Below are 11,916 nucleotides of genomic sequence, written 5' to 3'. Positions count from 1 at the left end.
TTTAGTTCAACATTAAATACCCTAGTGATGTGAACAAAGAGCAACAAATCTTTATAAATAATGCAATCTAAATTTTTAGCATCTTCTTAAAACAAAATTCAACAATTCTCAGATTTTAAAGAACATCAACCAACTTTTCATGCAACGTTTACTAAAAAATATATAAATACTAAATTTTATGTACTTTTATCTGATATTACTTACAATATCTACTCTGTATAAGATTTTCCATTCTTTTTACCCAATAAGAGTTTCTAATCCTCCAAAAGCATCAACATCCATGCCAAAACTCGTAGAGTTCGTTTCTCATACCATTGCAATAAATAATATTTGAAAATGATAAATATTCCTATTTAATGCAATAATGAAAACAGACAAACTTACTAGTTTCAAGGAATTGCAATCTCGTTTTCCATGGCCTTCAGTGTCGACCAATTACATTTGATTGCAAGTCACTAAAGGCATTTTTATTTCTGAAAACTACAAAACTATGATTGTTTACTTAAATATGGTAAATACTACAAATGTAGCTCTTCATGTTGCTATAAAATCATGAGTTTCATAACAAATAATTGATAGCATTGCTCCTCTTTGAAATCCCCTCCTATTAGTAAACTAGTACGTACATTTTTTCAAGAACAACAGAGATTATTAAGTTTCTGATGAATGCAATCTTTTGATATATTGGCTACAAAGAATTTCTTCTTTGCAAAAGCTGGGAAGATTGATTCAACCTTGTTCCTCCTCCTCTATACATGTAGTGTACGAAAAAATGCCAGATGTAGCAAGCCATTAATCTGTCAACAGCTGATAGCCAACCCAAATTTGCTTCCATATATTATCTTAATATGGTCATTTCCTGCATAGACAGGAGATGCATTAGTATGAATCAATTTTTAAAAAAAATGAGTTCTTGGATAATTATTAAATAAGAGTCCAGGTTCAGTTACAACTGAGCCAGAACCTGAAATTAGATAAGTCTAGGCCGAAGTCTGTGTAAAGAAAGATCAACAGGCTGTAGCCTGTGTGTTTTTAGAAAGATTCAAACCTGTCGCTTCCCTAGCTGCATTTAATAAGCTAGAGATGATCACAAATAAAGTGAGAATATTAACATGCATCCAATCTCGCCACTTAACTCACAGCTTGCTTGATATCAGGACAGAGCTATCAAATTAAGAAATTACACATTAAAGCACACATTTGTTAGTCGTAGCACAAGCCTTTCTTAGTCTACAATATATCTATTAAGATCTTAATATTGTTCAAGACTCAAATGTCCCCAAAGTAGTTTTTGAGCATTCATGTGAGGGAACGAGGATGGGACTTTGAAATAAAGGAATAGCTCATATGAGAACTTATAATGTTTGTACCAAATGCCAATATCATTTGGTATCAATCTGCAGTTTTGAAGGACTATAAAACAATAAAGAAAGTGACACATCTACATAATGTCCACTAAAGGATATATAAAACTTAAGATTACACCATTGCATTCATTTTCTTCGTTACATTCTGAGAATGCATTGCTTTTCATATTGAGTTAAGAATATAACTGAAATCCAGAGACTAGAACTACCTATAACAAATAACTAATTACATAAATTAATGTTTATCATCCTTCATTCTCCCCCATAATGAACATTTTGAAGAAAAACTTCAAAATATGTACTTCAGCACTTTGTTGACTCAGGGCCTCTCCCTAGCCATCTTAAGAAAACGGTGAATCTGCATTCTCCAATCATCACCAAAATTATTAACAACATTGTCATTACCAATAGTACCTTCAACAGCACTCAACATAGCAATATTTGGGGCATCAAGCTCAATCTTTGTCAAAGATGTAACTGTTACCTATTTTTCACCTCTGGGCCAAAAATAGCTCCAGATGTAGTCCTAGGTCTTTTAAAAGAATCTATTGCAAGTTTTTTTTAATGAGTACGAAGGGAGAAAGGTTATGTCAAATACATTTGGTTTATGATGAAAAGTCTTAAAAAGACTAAATATTCACCTATTTATTTTGTTTAGAGCTTTAAGTTCTCTAAAAGGGAAATCTCCATGTTGCATCAAGTCAAAAGGTCAAACTTTCAATGCCCATTTCATCTAAATGTTTGGAGGGAAACTTAAACAAACTCTTTCCATCACATTACTATGTTAAAATATTTAACTGAGTCTTAACTTCAAGTGGGTTAGCTCGAGCTTATGGAATACTTCAAGTTTTGCAAGAGAAACCCTAGCTTAAACTCCTTGTTGCATGAGGATGACAACCCATGGTGGCTAGAATAGTTCAGAGCCTTAAAGGAGGAATGACACAGCAGTTCACCTACAATAGCACGTGAGTTTACTCTTGTAAAGGCAGCAAAGAGAGAGTTCAAGGTAAGGATTTCTATTCCTTCTTTTTAATAAAGAAGAGTCTGAAAGATATCCCTTCTTTTTAATAAAGAAGAGTCTGAAAGATATCCACGGGTCTAGGGGACTGTGGTCAGGGTTTAAGCTTTTCAAACTGGTCCATACCCTTTTCAAGAAAGCTCATGTTATCCTCGAGGGATTTTAGTTTCGTATTATATGTGATTCTGTGCATAAATAGGTTGATCATGAACATCTTTGTTCATTGTTAAAAAGATTCATTACTGGTACTGATTTTATAGCCACATAAAGTCTGAAATACACACTATGTATATGCTTCAAGGCAGTGAACATGTTAAGAAAGGGTAATAGAACTCAGGCCCGAAGGTAACCATTTTCATCAAGGGTAATAAAAGGAGGCCTACAGGCCAAGAATGACAGTCCATAAACAATGGGTTATGCACACTGCATAGATAATAGTTATAGCAACAAAGACCTTGATGAAGCCATGTGCAATACTTTTTCAACGAAGCAGTGATATGCTCTAGTATAGCAGTGGACAGACCTAAGCCAGGAGAAGGGGTATTGATCGATGTCAAGAGGATTTCATCTCTGTGTAATGAAAATGTCATAATCTGATGACTTATAGATTGCAGAGCTTATAGTTTCCATAGTCATCACATATAGCTAGTGTCATCATTGGATGGTGGAGAGGCCAAGAGATTGCAAAGACTGAGCTTGAGAGATTGATCAACAAGGATTTATATGGATTGACAGTCGAAGAAAGCCCTAAAAGTGACAGTGACCATCTTGCTGCCTAGTTTCCTTATGGGGATCATTATAGGTGTTGGAGTCCCATTAAATATGGGCATGTAATAAAGGGTATTAAATTTGCTACATAAAGATTAAGAAGGCAGTACATTGGCCTGTATGTGAGCAGCTAGTAGACAGTTAGGAAGGACAGTTGTGCACCAATAGGCCCCATGATATTATAAGATATAGGAGAGGCCACTGTAGTGAATAACAATGAACAGTTCACTCACTGACAAACACAACGATGCCAACCTACTATTGTCCCTGCACTCTCTTTGCTCTCAAAATCAGTTGATAAGGCTTGATTCATAAGTCAGTTTGGTTATAGTGAAGTCATGGTCATGTGGTAGGAATACAACCTTTGCAGTAACTTTTACAGTCATTTTAAGAGCCATGAAAGAGTGAAAGAAAGACCTATCATAAGAATAGGCATAAGGACATTCTTGTGTCAAATCACAGTCCAAGGGTTATTTTGCAGTATTTCTAAATGTTGAAAGCGAACTAGTGACCTTTGTTAAAGCCTGAAGGAGTTAATCATTTGTCTTAGAAGGCAGTTTTGTTAAATCCTTAGTTGTTGCCCTGCAAATCCTCATGTGGTAAAGGTCTAAAGCAGTCAAGAGAATATTGTGCATGACTGATTTTGAGTACAGAATACAAGAAGTGTAAAACCCAGTTGGCAATCAAGCACAGTGAAACAGATTAAAAGAATTAATGTGAGAATGAGAATGGCAGAAGTCTTTCATGACAATTTGCATTCAATGCTAGATGATGGAAAATCAAGTGTATGCTAAATAGCCAAACAGGGACAGCTTGAAGGGAAACATAAAACAATGACAGTCCATTAGCACTTTGGAGGGATAGAGCCATGGAAATGATAGGAGGACAATAGTGCAAATTTGCAGATACAATGAGCATAATGTAGGTTTTGAGTAGTCATAATGGCTAAGGAAAGATGACAGATGACAGTGACAGTATTCAGAATAGAGACTAGTGAAAGGGTAAGTACATGAGAAAGTGTTAGGTCACTGTCATAAGCTATGAGAAGTGACAAGTAAAATGTGCAACACACTATCCCAAGATGAAGATTGTACAATGAAGGCACCAGGAGTTGAGGACAGTCAAAGAATGCACAATCAAGGGGCATGAACTGTTAAGAAACAGTCACAGGGATCTTGAAGAGACTCACTTCCAAAGTCAAGGGTAATAAGCAATGCTAGTGTCAAAAGAATAAACTACTGTCAAAAGGATGACAGTTAAAAGAAAAGTTCAATGTCTAAAGAACCCAGTGATATTATTCACTGTCAAAGGGAAAATTATAGTGAAATTCACCGTCTAGTCACTCTCAATAAGAATAATAGAGTTGTTTCGTTCATTATGAACAACACTGTTAGGAGTTTTACTGTCAAGATAAAAGGTACAATAGTTCAAATGATGCACAGTTGATGTGAAACAATCCAAGAGGTCCATATGTAAAAGATAGAAGTCTATGAGGAGAGTTCAAGGGCTTTATGTCAGTCTTAAACATAGTGGACAACATTATGAAAATGAAATGCCACTGACAATACCAAATGACAGTGATCGCAGTGAGGGAAAGCTTTCAGCCATGTAATAATGAGACAATATGGAAAACAAAGAACAAAGAATGGACTATAGGTACATGTGGATCAAAGGGTGTTACAAAGAGTTGTAAAAGAGATAGAACAGCGGCAATACTATAAAGTAGTCATATGAAATGTCAGTTTGACACAAGAAAAGAGCAGAACAAAGAGCAAATTTAGGAGCTATTAAGGGCATCAAATTCAGAAGCTTAAAGTGCAGCACAGGAGCAGTTTCAAGCCTTAAATATCTCTTTTTGGATCAGTTGGGGGGTTTTATTTGCACAAAACCAGTTGCATCCGATCCCATGCTTTTTGGAGGCTTAAAATGAGTTTTATTTAGCACATGCATTAGTTCTAGACCTATTTGAAGACCCCACATGGATATAGTATCAGTTAAGGGGAGTTTTGGGAGCACATGCATTCAGTTTGGATTAGTTTTGACACCTTTTATGCATGCTTTTTCAGTTTGCACAAACAAATAAGATATTTTTTCATGCAAATTTTTGAATGGAAAGCCGAAGTCAAGTACAAAATCAGTTGGAGAAAATTCCAAAGCATCATCCAAAGAAAAGATGGAGTCAACTTTAGTTACTTTTCCAGTTGAGGAAATAGAGTTGTTTTATAAACAATCTTTGTACTCATTCTTTCTCAGTTCTTTTCTTTCTTGCTCTTTGCATACAACAGAAGCAAAAGGCCTTGTAAGTCAGCTCTAGAAGTTTTTCAGCTTTAGAAGTAACTTATTTTCAGTTTTAGAAGCATCTGCAGAATTGTAATGGTACAAACTCCTTTTTATTCAATAAAAGAAGAATTTATCCTTCTCAGAATTTCTTGTCTTATGTGATGAATGAATGATTTGATGCAATTTCTGCAGTTTATATAAAAATCTTTCAGTTCTATCGCATTCAAACAAAATTGATGCAAGAAAAGTTAAAACACATGATTAGTATAGGTCATAGATTGTATTAATTGATTTCAATAGGTTGAAGTTGTGAGAACCAACAGTTTTCCTTGAGACAAACATTGAATTCAGAGCCTTTTAATGAAATACTTATGTATGCATGATCAAACTGAGTTGTGAAAAAACTAAAGCCCATTTATTGAGGTGGATCATGAGTTAGGGCAACACGTAGATTTCCAATTCAGTGCATCACCTCTTGTTGTGACGTTTTTTCACATCGCTCCGTTACAAATGGGGACCCCCACATTTTTGCTTGTTAGGGTAGATGTTTTGCTTAGGTTGTCTTAGTTAAGCAGTAGTTTCCTAGTTTTAGCCTTTTCTTATGAGAGGATGTCGGTCAAAATGTTGAAAGGATGTAAAAATTGTTAAAAAGGTCCTTAGTGTTAGGTTGCCTAAGAGTTTTGATTTATTCTTGCTAAGTGTTGAGTTTCAATTTTGCCTCGAAGTGTGAGCGAAAATGATAAAAACGTGGCAAATTGGTGAGATTTTTTGTGCGCAGGTGCTAAGAGTCCTTATAGGAGTCATTTTCCCACTCTTGGGAGGTGAATTAAGTCATAAATGCACAAAGTCCTGATGCACTCCTGTTTTCCCCCACTCAAATCCAGTTAAAATGATGGAAAATGAATGATGCAGAGTTAAGTGTGGACAAAATATTCTTGTCCCGATGAGTTGCATTTTTCCCTTGGACAAATTGATGAAGATTTGGCAAGTTCTATGTGTTCAGATACGGGTCATTTTTCCCCAAGGATCAAATGTGTGGACAAGATGAACAAATGAATGAATTTTAATTGTCCTGATGAGGGTCCTTTTTCCTCGAGTTGAAATTTTTGGGACAAAGTGAAATGATGATTTTTTTTATGTCTTGATGGGCCACGTTTTTCCCCAAATACCATATGTGATGAGTTATGAAGGAATTTAAAGAAAATTTTTATCCCAATATGGATCAATTTTCCCTAGGAGGCCCAAATTTAATGCAAGTAAAAAATTTTAATGACAAGTGTGCCCCAAATTAAATAATTTTTGCCTTGCAACAATTAATGAATGATCAGCAACAAACATTTCACGATAAATGAGTTATCCCAAGGCAAATCGATTTTCCACCAGGAAATTTATCCCACATTGCTTGTGTGGTGAAATATCAAGGTGAAAACATGAATAAGTATGCCCAGCCAGCAATATAATATTATTATATTTGCCTTGATGTGACAGTTGGGCGTGTGATTTAAGGCAGATTGAAGATCATAGCTGGGCGATTTTTGTCTAAGTGTCATTTTGACACCATTATTTAAGGAGAATTCCCTAGCGTAAGGATGAAATGCAGAGCATCACAAGGAATACCAAGCATCATGAAGAATGTTCAAGGTAAATCAATTAAATCTACAAGGCAAGCTGAGGTGGCATCCCGGTCACCATTCGTTCAATCAAAGTATTCCAAGTCTGTGTTCATTCCAAGAGGAAATAGATGACACATGGCACTACATCAAATATTATTTATCTTACCTACCCTCATCTCTCATTGGTCAAAGTAATGGTGGTTGTAACAGACCTTAATTAGGGTTTCTATCTTTCGATCTTGGCCATTGATCTCAAATCAATCTTAGCCATTCATTGTAATGGGACCTCTATATAAGGCTCAATGCTCTCATTTGAGAAGGTTAATAGAAGAATAGTTACTAGTGGAAGAATAGAAGAGTAGTTGTTAAGGCAAATAGGTATTAGAAGTTAGAGTAGAGTAGAGTAGGAGAAGAACAAATTGTTGCTAAGGCTTGTAAATGAATATAGTCTTTTCATTAAAGATATAGTGAAATGTGTTGTTCAACAAGTTGCATGGTTTCCATTTCTCATTTGCTTTCATGTTGATTAGATGAATGGAAGATTTTGTGGATGATTAGTGGTGAAATTCGTTTAATCCATACCACTAGCTTCGTGCTGATTGTAGGTTTGCCTTGTGTGGTCAACTAGAATATGAATCGAACTTAACATCAATTATTGCTCGTCCATTGGTATGCATTACCTTGATGGTATTGATGTTGATGGTAGTAATCTGAACATCTATAACTTTACCTTAGAAGATTGCACTAGCTTTGTGGAGTTGTTCATTGATGTCAAAGCAAAGTCTAGTAGAGTTTCACCAAGTCATTCACTACATCCTATGTTCCTAGGATTAGATTAGTCTCTCTACACCCTTTCCTTTTGATCTTTCTTTGTTAGATGAGTTAGATTAGTTCTTGATATATCATGTATTTGCAATCAGTTAAAGAGGTACTGATTTGCTCTTAATATTTGCTAGAATCTGATCACTCTTCTTGAATACTTCCTTATATATTCATGCATTTGAGCAGTCACGTGGTTTGGTTGTTATTCTGATCGTACCTGTATTATTCCCTTATACTCCTATAATGTCTAGGCATTGTTCTTGCTTCATTAACTCTCCACTCTTGCGTCCTTTGCTTGGTAAAAAGGATGGATCAATACCACTTTACTCGGCCGCTTAATGGCTCTTTGAGAACTTCAAATTTGAATTAAATATATTAAAACAAATCTTCCATTTCCTCCACAAAATGATTTTCATCATTCTTTTTATATCATTAATATAACCTTTCATGGAAAGGTTGTGTCTTTTCAATGCAAAAACAACCATGGATTGGTTGTGACTTTTTCCTTCATACCAATCACACCTCCTCACATAAATAATCGTAGTCTTCTCATAATCGCTTCTTACCACTTATTATTATCCTTGCCTTATGAATAATGATCACTTCATTTTTCTAGTCACATTAATTGCATCACCTATCTTCTTGTCTTAATCACATCACCGTATGGTTTGTGTTTATAATCAAATATCATTTCATTTATTTATTTTGTATATGGTCGTTGTATCTACTATGTAATTCGCTTCTTTTATTTTGATATCCGAAGTCGGCTACAATACTAATCATTGCACATTATGTCTTATGAAGTCGCCAACTGTCTTGAATGTCATAGATAATTAGGTTTAAATATTTAATTAAACTTCAACATTATCTTCACATTTTCTTTGTAGCCACATTGTTTCTCTTTTTTAGAAACCAACTCCCTTTCATAATTCACAGCAACAAGCCTTTGTGCTCATTTCCAAAGTCTCTTGCAACTCTCCTAGGATAGTCAAACAACTTTGGTGAAGACTACTCATCATATAAATCCCCAACAAAAGAGGCACCATCACACTAAATAAGTTTCAGCCTATTCCAATTAAAGAAAAATTAAAATAAGGTAGTCTGTCTTTGAAACGATTAGTGGCCTTTGGTCTCTATGCTTCTTTCTTAAGTGATAGAGTTATTCTAGTCTACCCTTCTAGGAAATTGCTTGCCCACAAGCAATCTTAAACTTTCAGGTTGATACCAGGGCCCCAATTAAGTTTGTAGGGTGCTCCAACACATATTCCTTGCTTCATGCGGATGCCAATAAACTCATCCAATTTGTCAAACTCCATCCTTCTATGAGGAAATTAATGCAATATACCCATCATGTAAACTCTTGGGTCCCAACATTTGTAGCACCATGTATTCAAAACATATTCTCTAAGTTACCAATTCGGGTACACATATGGATGCGGAATCGTGGAATCGGCAAATTTTTTTCCTTGGGTACGGGTACGGGTACGTCTGTACACACACACACATATATGTTCAATCATCAAAATTATAAAATATAGACTATCACTCCCATTATTACAATGATACAATCCATACAATTGTAACTTTCCAATACATAAATGATAAACCCATAATTGCCAATAAATATTCATATATCATAAATGTAATATCATATTCATAATTTGCAAAAATGATAATATTCAAGTTTCGAAATGTCATGACACAATGAAAATTCAAATTACAAGCCATATTGATATGGTCTATGGGATTTAATCTCCACATTTTTCTTCATTTTTGGGAACCCACAGGCCTAGGTTCTCACAGGTCCGCTCGAGTTCACCCTGGGTTCTTCTCAAGTGTGACCCGTTGACATGGGAAAAGACGCTAATCTTTTGTTCAACACAGAATAGAATACCGAGTTGAACCCATTCTCTCTTGGATAAGGGATTCCCTAGTGCTGCTCTGAACGATCAAAAGGGGACAACCTCAAGGTTTCAATTGTTAGGCCTTGACGTACATGGGATAACTCAACAGTTGATGTGTTTTGCTGGTAAACACATGGGGGATTACGAATGCTACAAGCTAGCCTGCATCTGGCGATGCCTTGATTCTCAAACTGGGGAAATAAATAACAAAAGGGATAGGGTTTAGGAATCCTAAGTACAATGACAGTCACAGTTAGTGTTGTGGGTAGACAGACTTCAAATAAACTAATTCCTTCTTAACCAAAGATAAACTGACAACTCCATAGGAATAGTGCAAGCTCCAAGGGATAGTCGATTTTTCAAACAATGGATATTCATTCAAACACCCAATTTTGGCACATTCTGAGACAAACACCCACAATTGTACTAAGAACAAATATTAGGTTCAGACTAACCATACACTGAGACCTACAGTTAGCAAGCCCCCAATGGTATGATCCTGAAATCACATCAAATACCCTCATACTTCACCATTACAATCCTTGAACATTAACTAATCAGATGAAGAGAAATCATGCAAACAAATTAGGGAAAATGACAAAACACCTTGCTTTAATGCTTCACTTATTTGTTCTAACTGCCATTACAACAATTTCTATCCAACAACTTCTACTCTATTCTACTACTCTTAATTTGCTGGCTGTCTAATTCTAAAAAACCTTCTACAAATCTAACCCCTTACAAAGAGAGAGGTACTAGCCTTTTATAGATTTTACATTCTGGATCAATGGCTAGGATTGAATTCATCCAATGGCTTTGATTTCCCTACTAGAAGCCCTGACAACTTTCTAATTAATGATTTCAACTACCTCCAACTACCTTGTCAACTACCTGAAGCTGATCTCAATTAATCCCACTAGAAGACAAGTTTCACTAGGCTTGAGGCACAAAAAGGTGAATTCTAGTAGGTTGGGAAATAACTAACTTGTGTCGCCTTTGCTTTGAATTACATTAAACTGGGGCCCACCAGTAGTCACCTTACAATAAGGCAATTGCCTTTACAAACAAATTCATTTTCTATACCTGCATGTCTTGTAGCATTCCGTGTTTTGCTGCCTTCCAGAGATTTGGAATGACATAATTTTGGCCCTTATGTGCCATGGCTGTATCTCCCCTCTGGTTGAATTGCTCCTCATCATCGTTGTGTTTTGTCCTCGGTCCTGCAACACGTTCTTCATTGGACCCATCATCAGAGTCATTTTGCGAGCAAATCATTCACTCTCCTATAGACGATCCCTTTCCTTCTAGCTTCCTTGGTGATCAGTCATCCCTTATCATATGTGTGAGGAAACCAATTTCCATTATCATCGTAAATGTTAAGAATTTATCAATATCCTCCTGTGAAAATGAAAGATTGTTATAATCAACATTAATAATCTTCAAAATAACATGAACACTGATACTTCAAGATCCCCCTTTCTCACACATCGGTGATCTTTATCGACTTCATTTGTCAATTTTGTCAAGAAACTCGACCCTCTAATGTCCATGAATAGGGGATTGTTAGCTCCAATAATCAACTGAAATTACAATGCCGAGCGGCAAGCCAGTCCCTTCCGCTTGTCCAGCGGGCAAGAACAACTAAAAGAGAATCACTCAACCACTTTTCAGCGAGAGGATGATTATTACAACAAGGAAATAGATCACTCAACCACTTTTCAGCGAGAGGATGATTATTACAACAAGGAAATAGATCACTCAACCACTTATGCAGTGGGAGGACAATTATTACAAACAAGGAAATAGATCACTCAACCACTTATGTAGCGGGAGGACTGATAAACTTAATAACAATCCACTCAACCACTTATTCAGCGGGAGTACTGAAGTACAATAAGATAAGATAGGCAGCAAAGCCATCCCCTTCCACTTATTCAATGGGTCTTGTGATACAATTCAAAATAAGATAGCTGTTAGTACTACTAATCAACTTTACATTACATAGCATGAATTTTCAGATCAAAGATAACGCTGTCCAAAACTACAAATAAAGATAAACGCACTTCACCGGCTTCATGTGACCAATTGCCCCAAACACAACCTCATATCCAATTTCCACAATCTGATATACATGAACAGAAAGC

The 11,916-nt window shown here is 35.9% G+C and overlaps 1 protein-coding gene across 5 annotated transcripts in view; it reads right to left on the bottom strand.

The window, feature by feature from the left end:
- Positions 1 to 365: 365 nt before the first annotated feature.
- LOC131070405 (protein PLASTID TRANSCRIPTIONALLY ACTIVE 10) overlaps positions 366 to 11,916 on the bottom strand; it is a 335,025-nt gene continuing 323,474 nt past the window's right edge. For all 5 annotated transcript variants that reach the window (XR_009112318.2, XR_009112319.2, XR_009112320.2 and 2 more), the window contains one exon: positions 366 to 859. The gene's annotated coding sequence lies outside the window, so the exon portion shown is untranslated. The remainder of the gene's footprint in view (positions 860 to 11,916) is intronic.

Source organism: Cryptomeria japonica, chromosome 3, assembly GCF_030272615.1.
Source record: "Cryptomeria japonica chromosome 3, Sugi_1.0, whole genome shotgun sequence".
NCBI lineage: Eukaryota > Viridiplantae > Streptophyta > Pinopsida > Cupressales > Cupressaceae > Cryptomeria > Cryptomeria japonica.
This window is presented reverse-complemented; position numbering and strand designations above follow the sequence as displayed.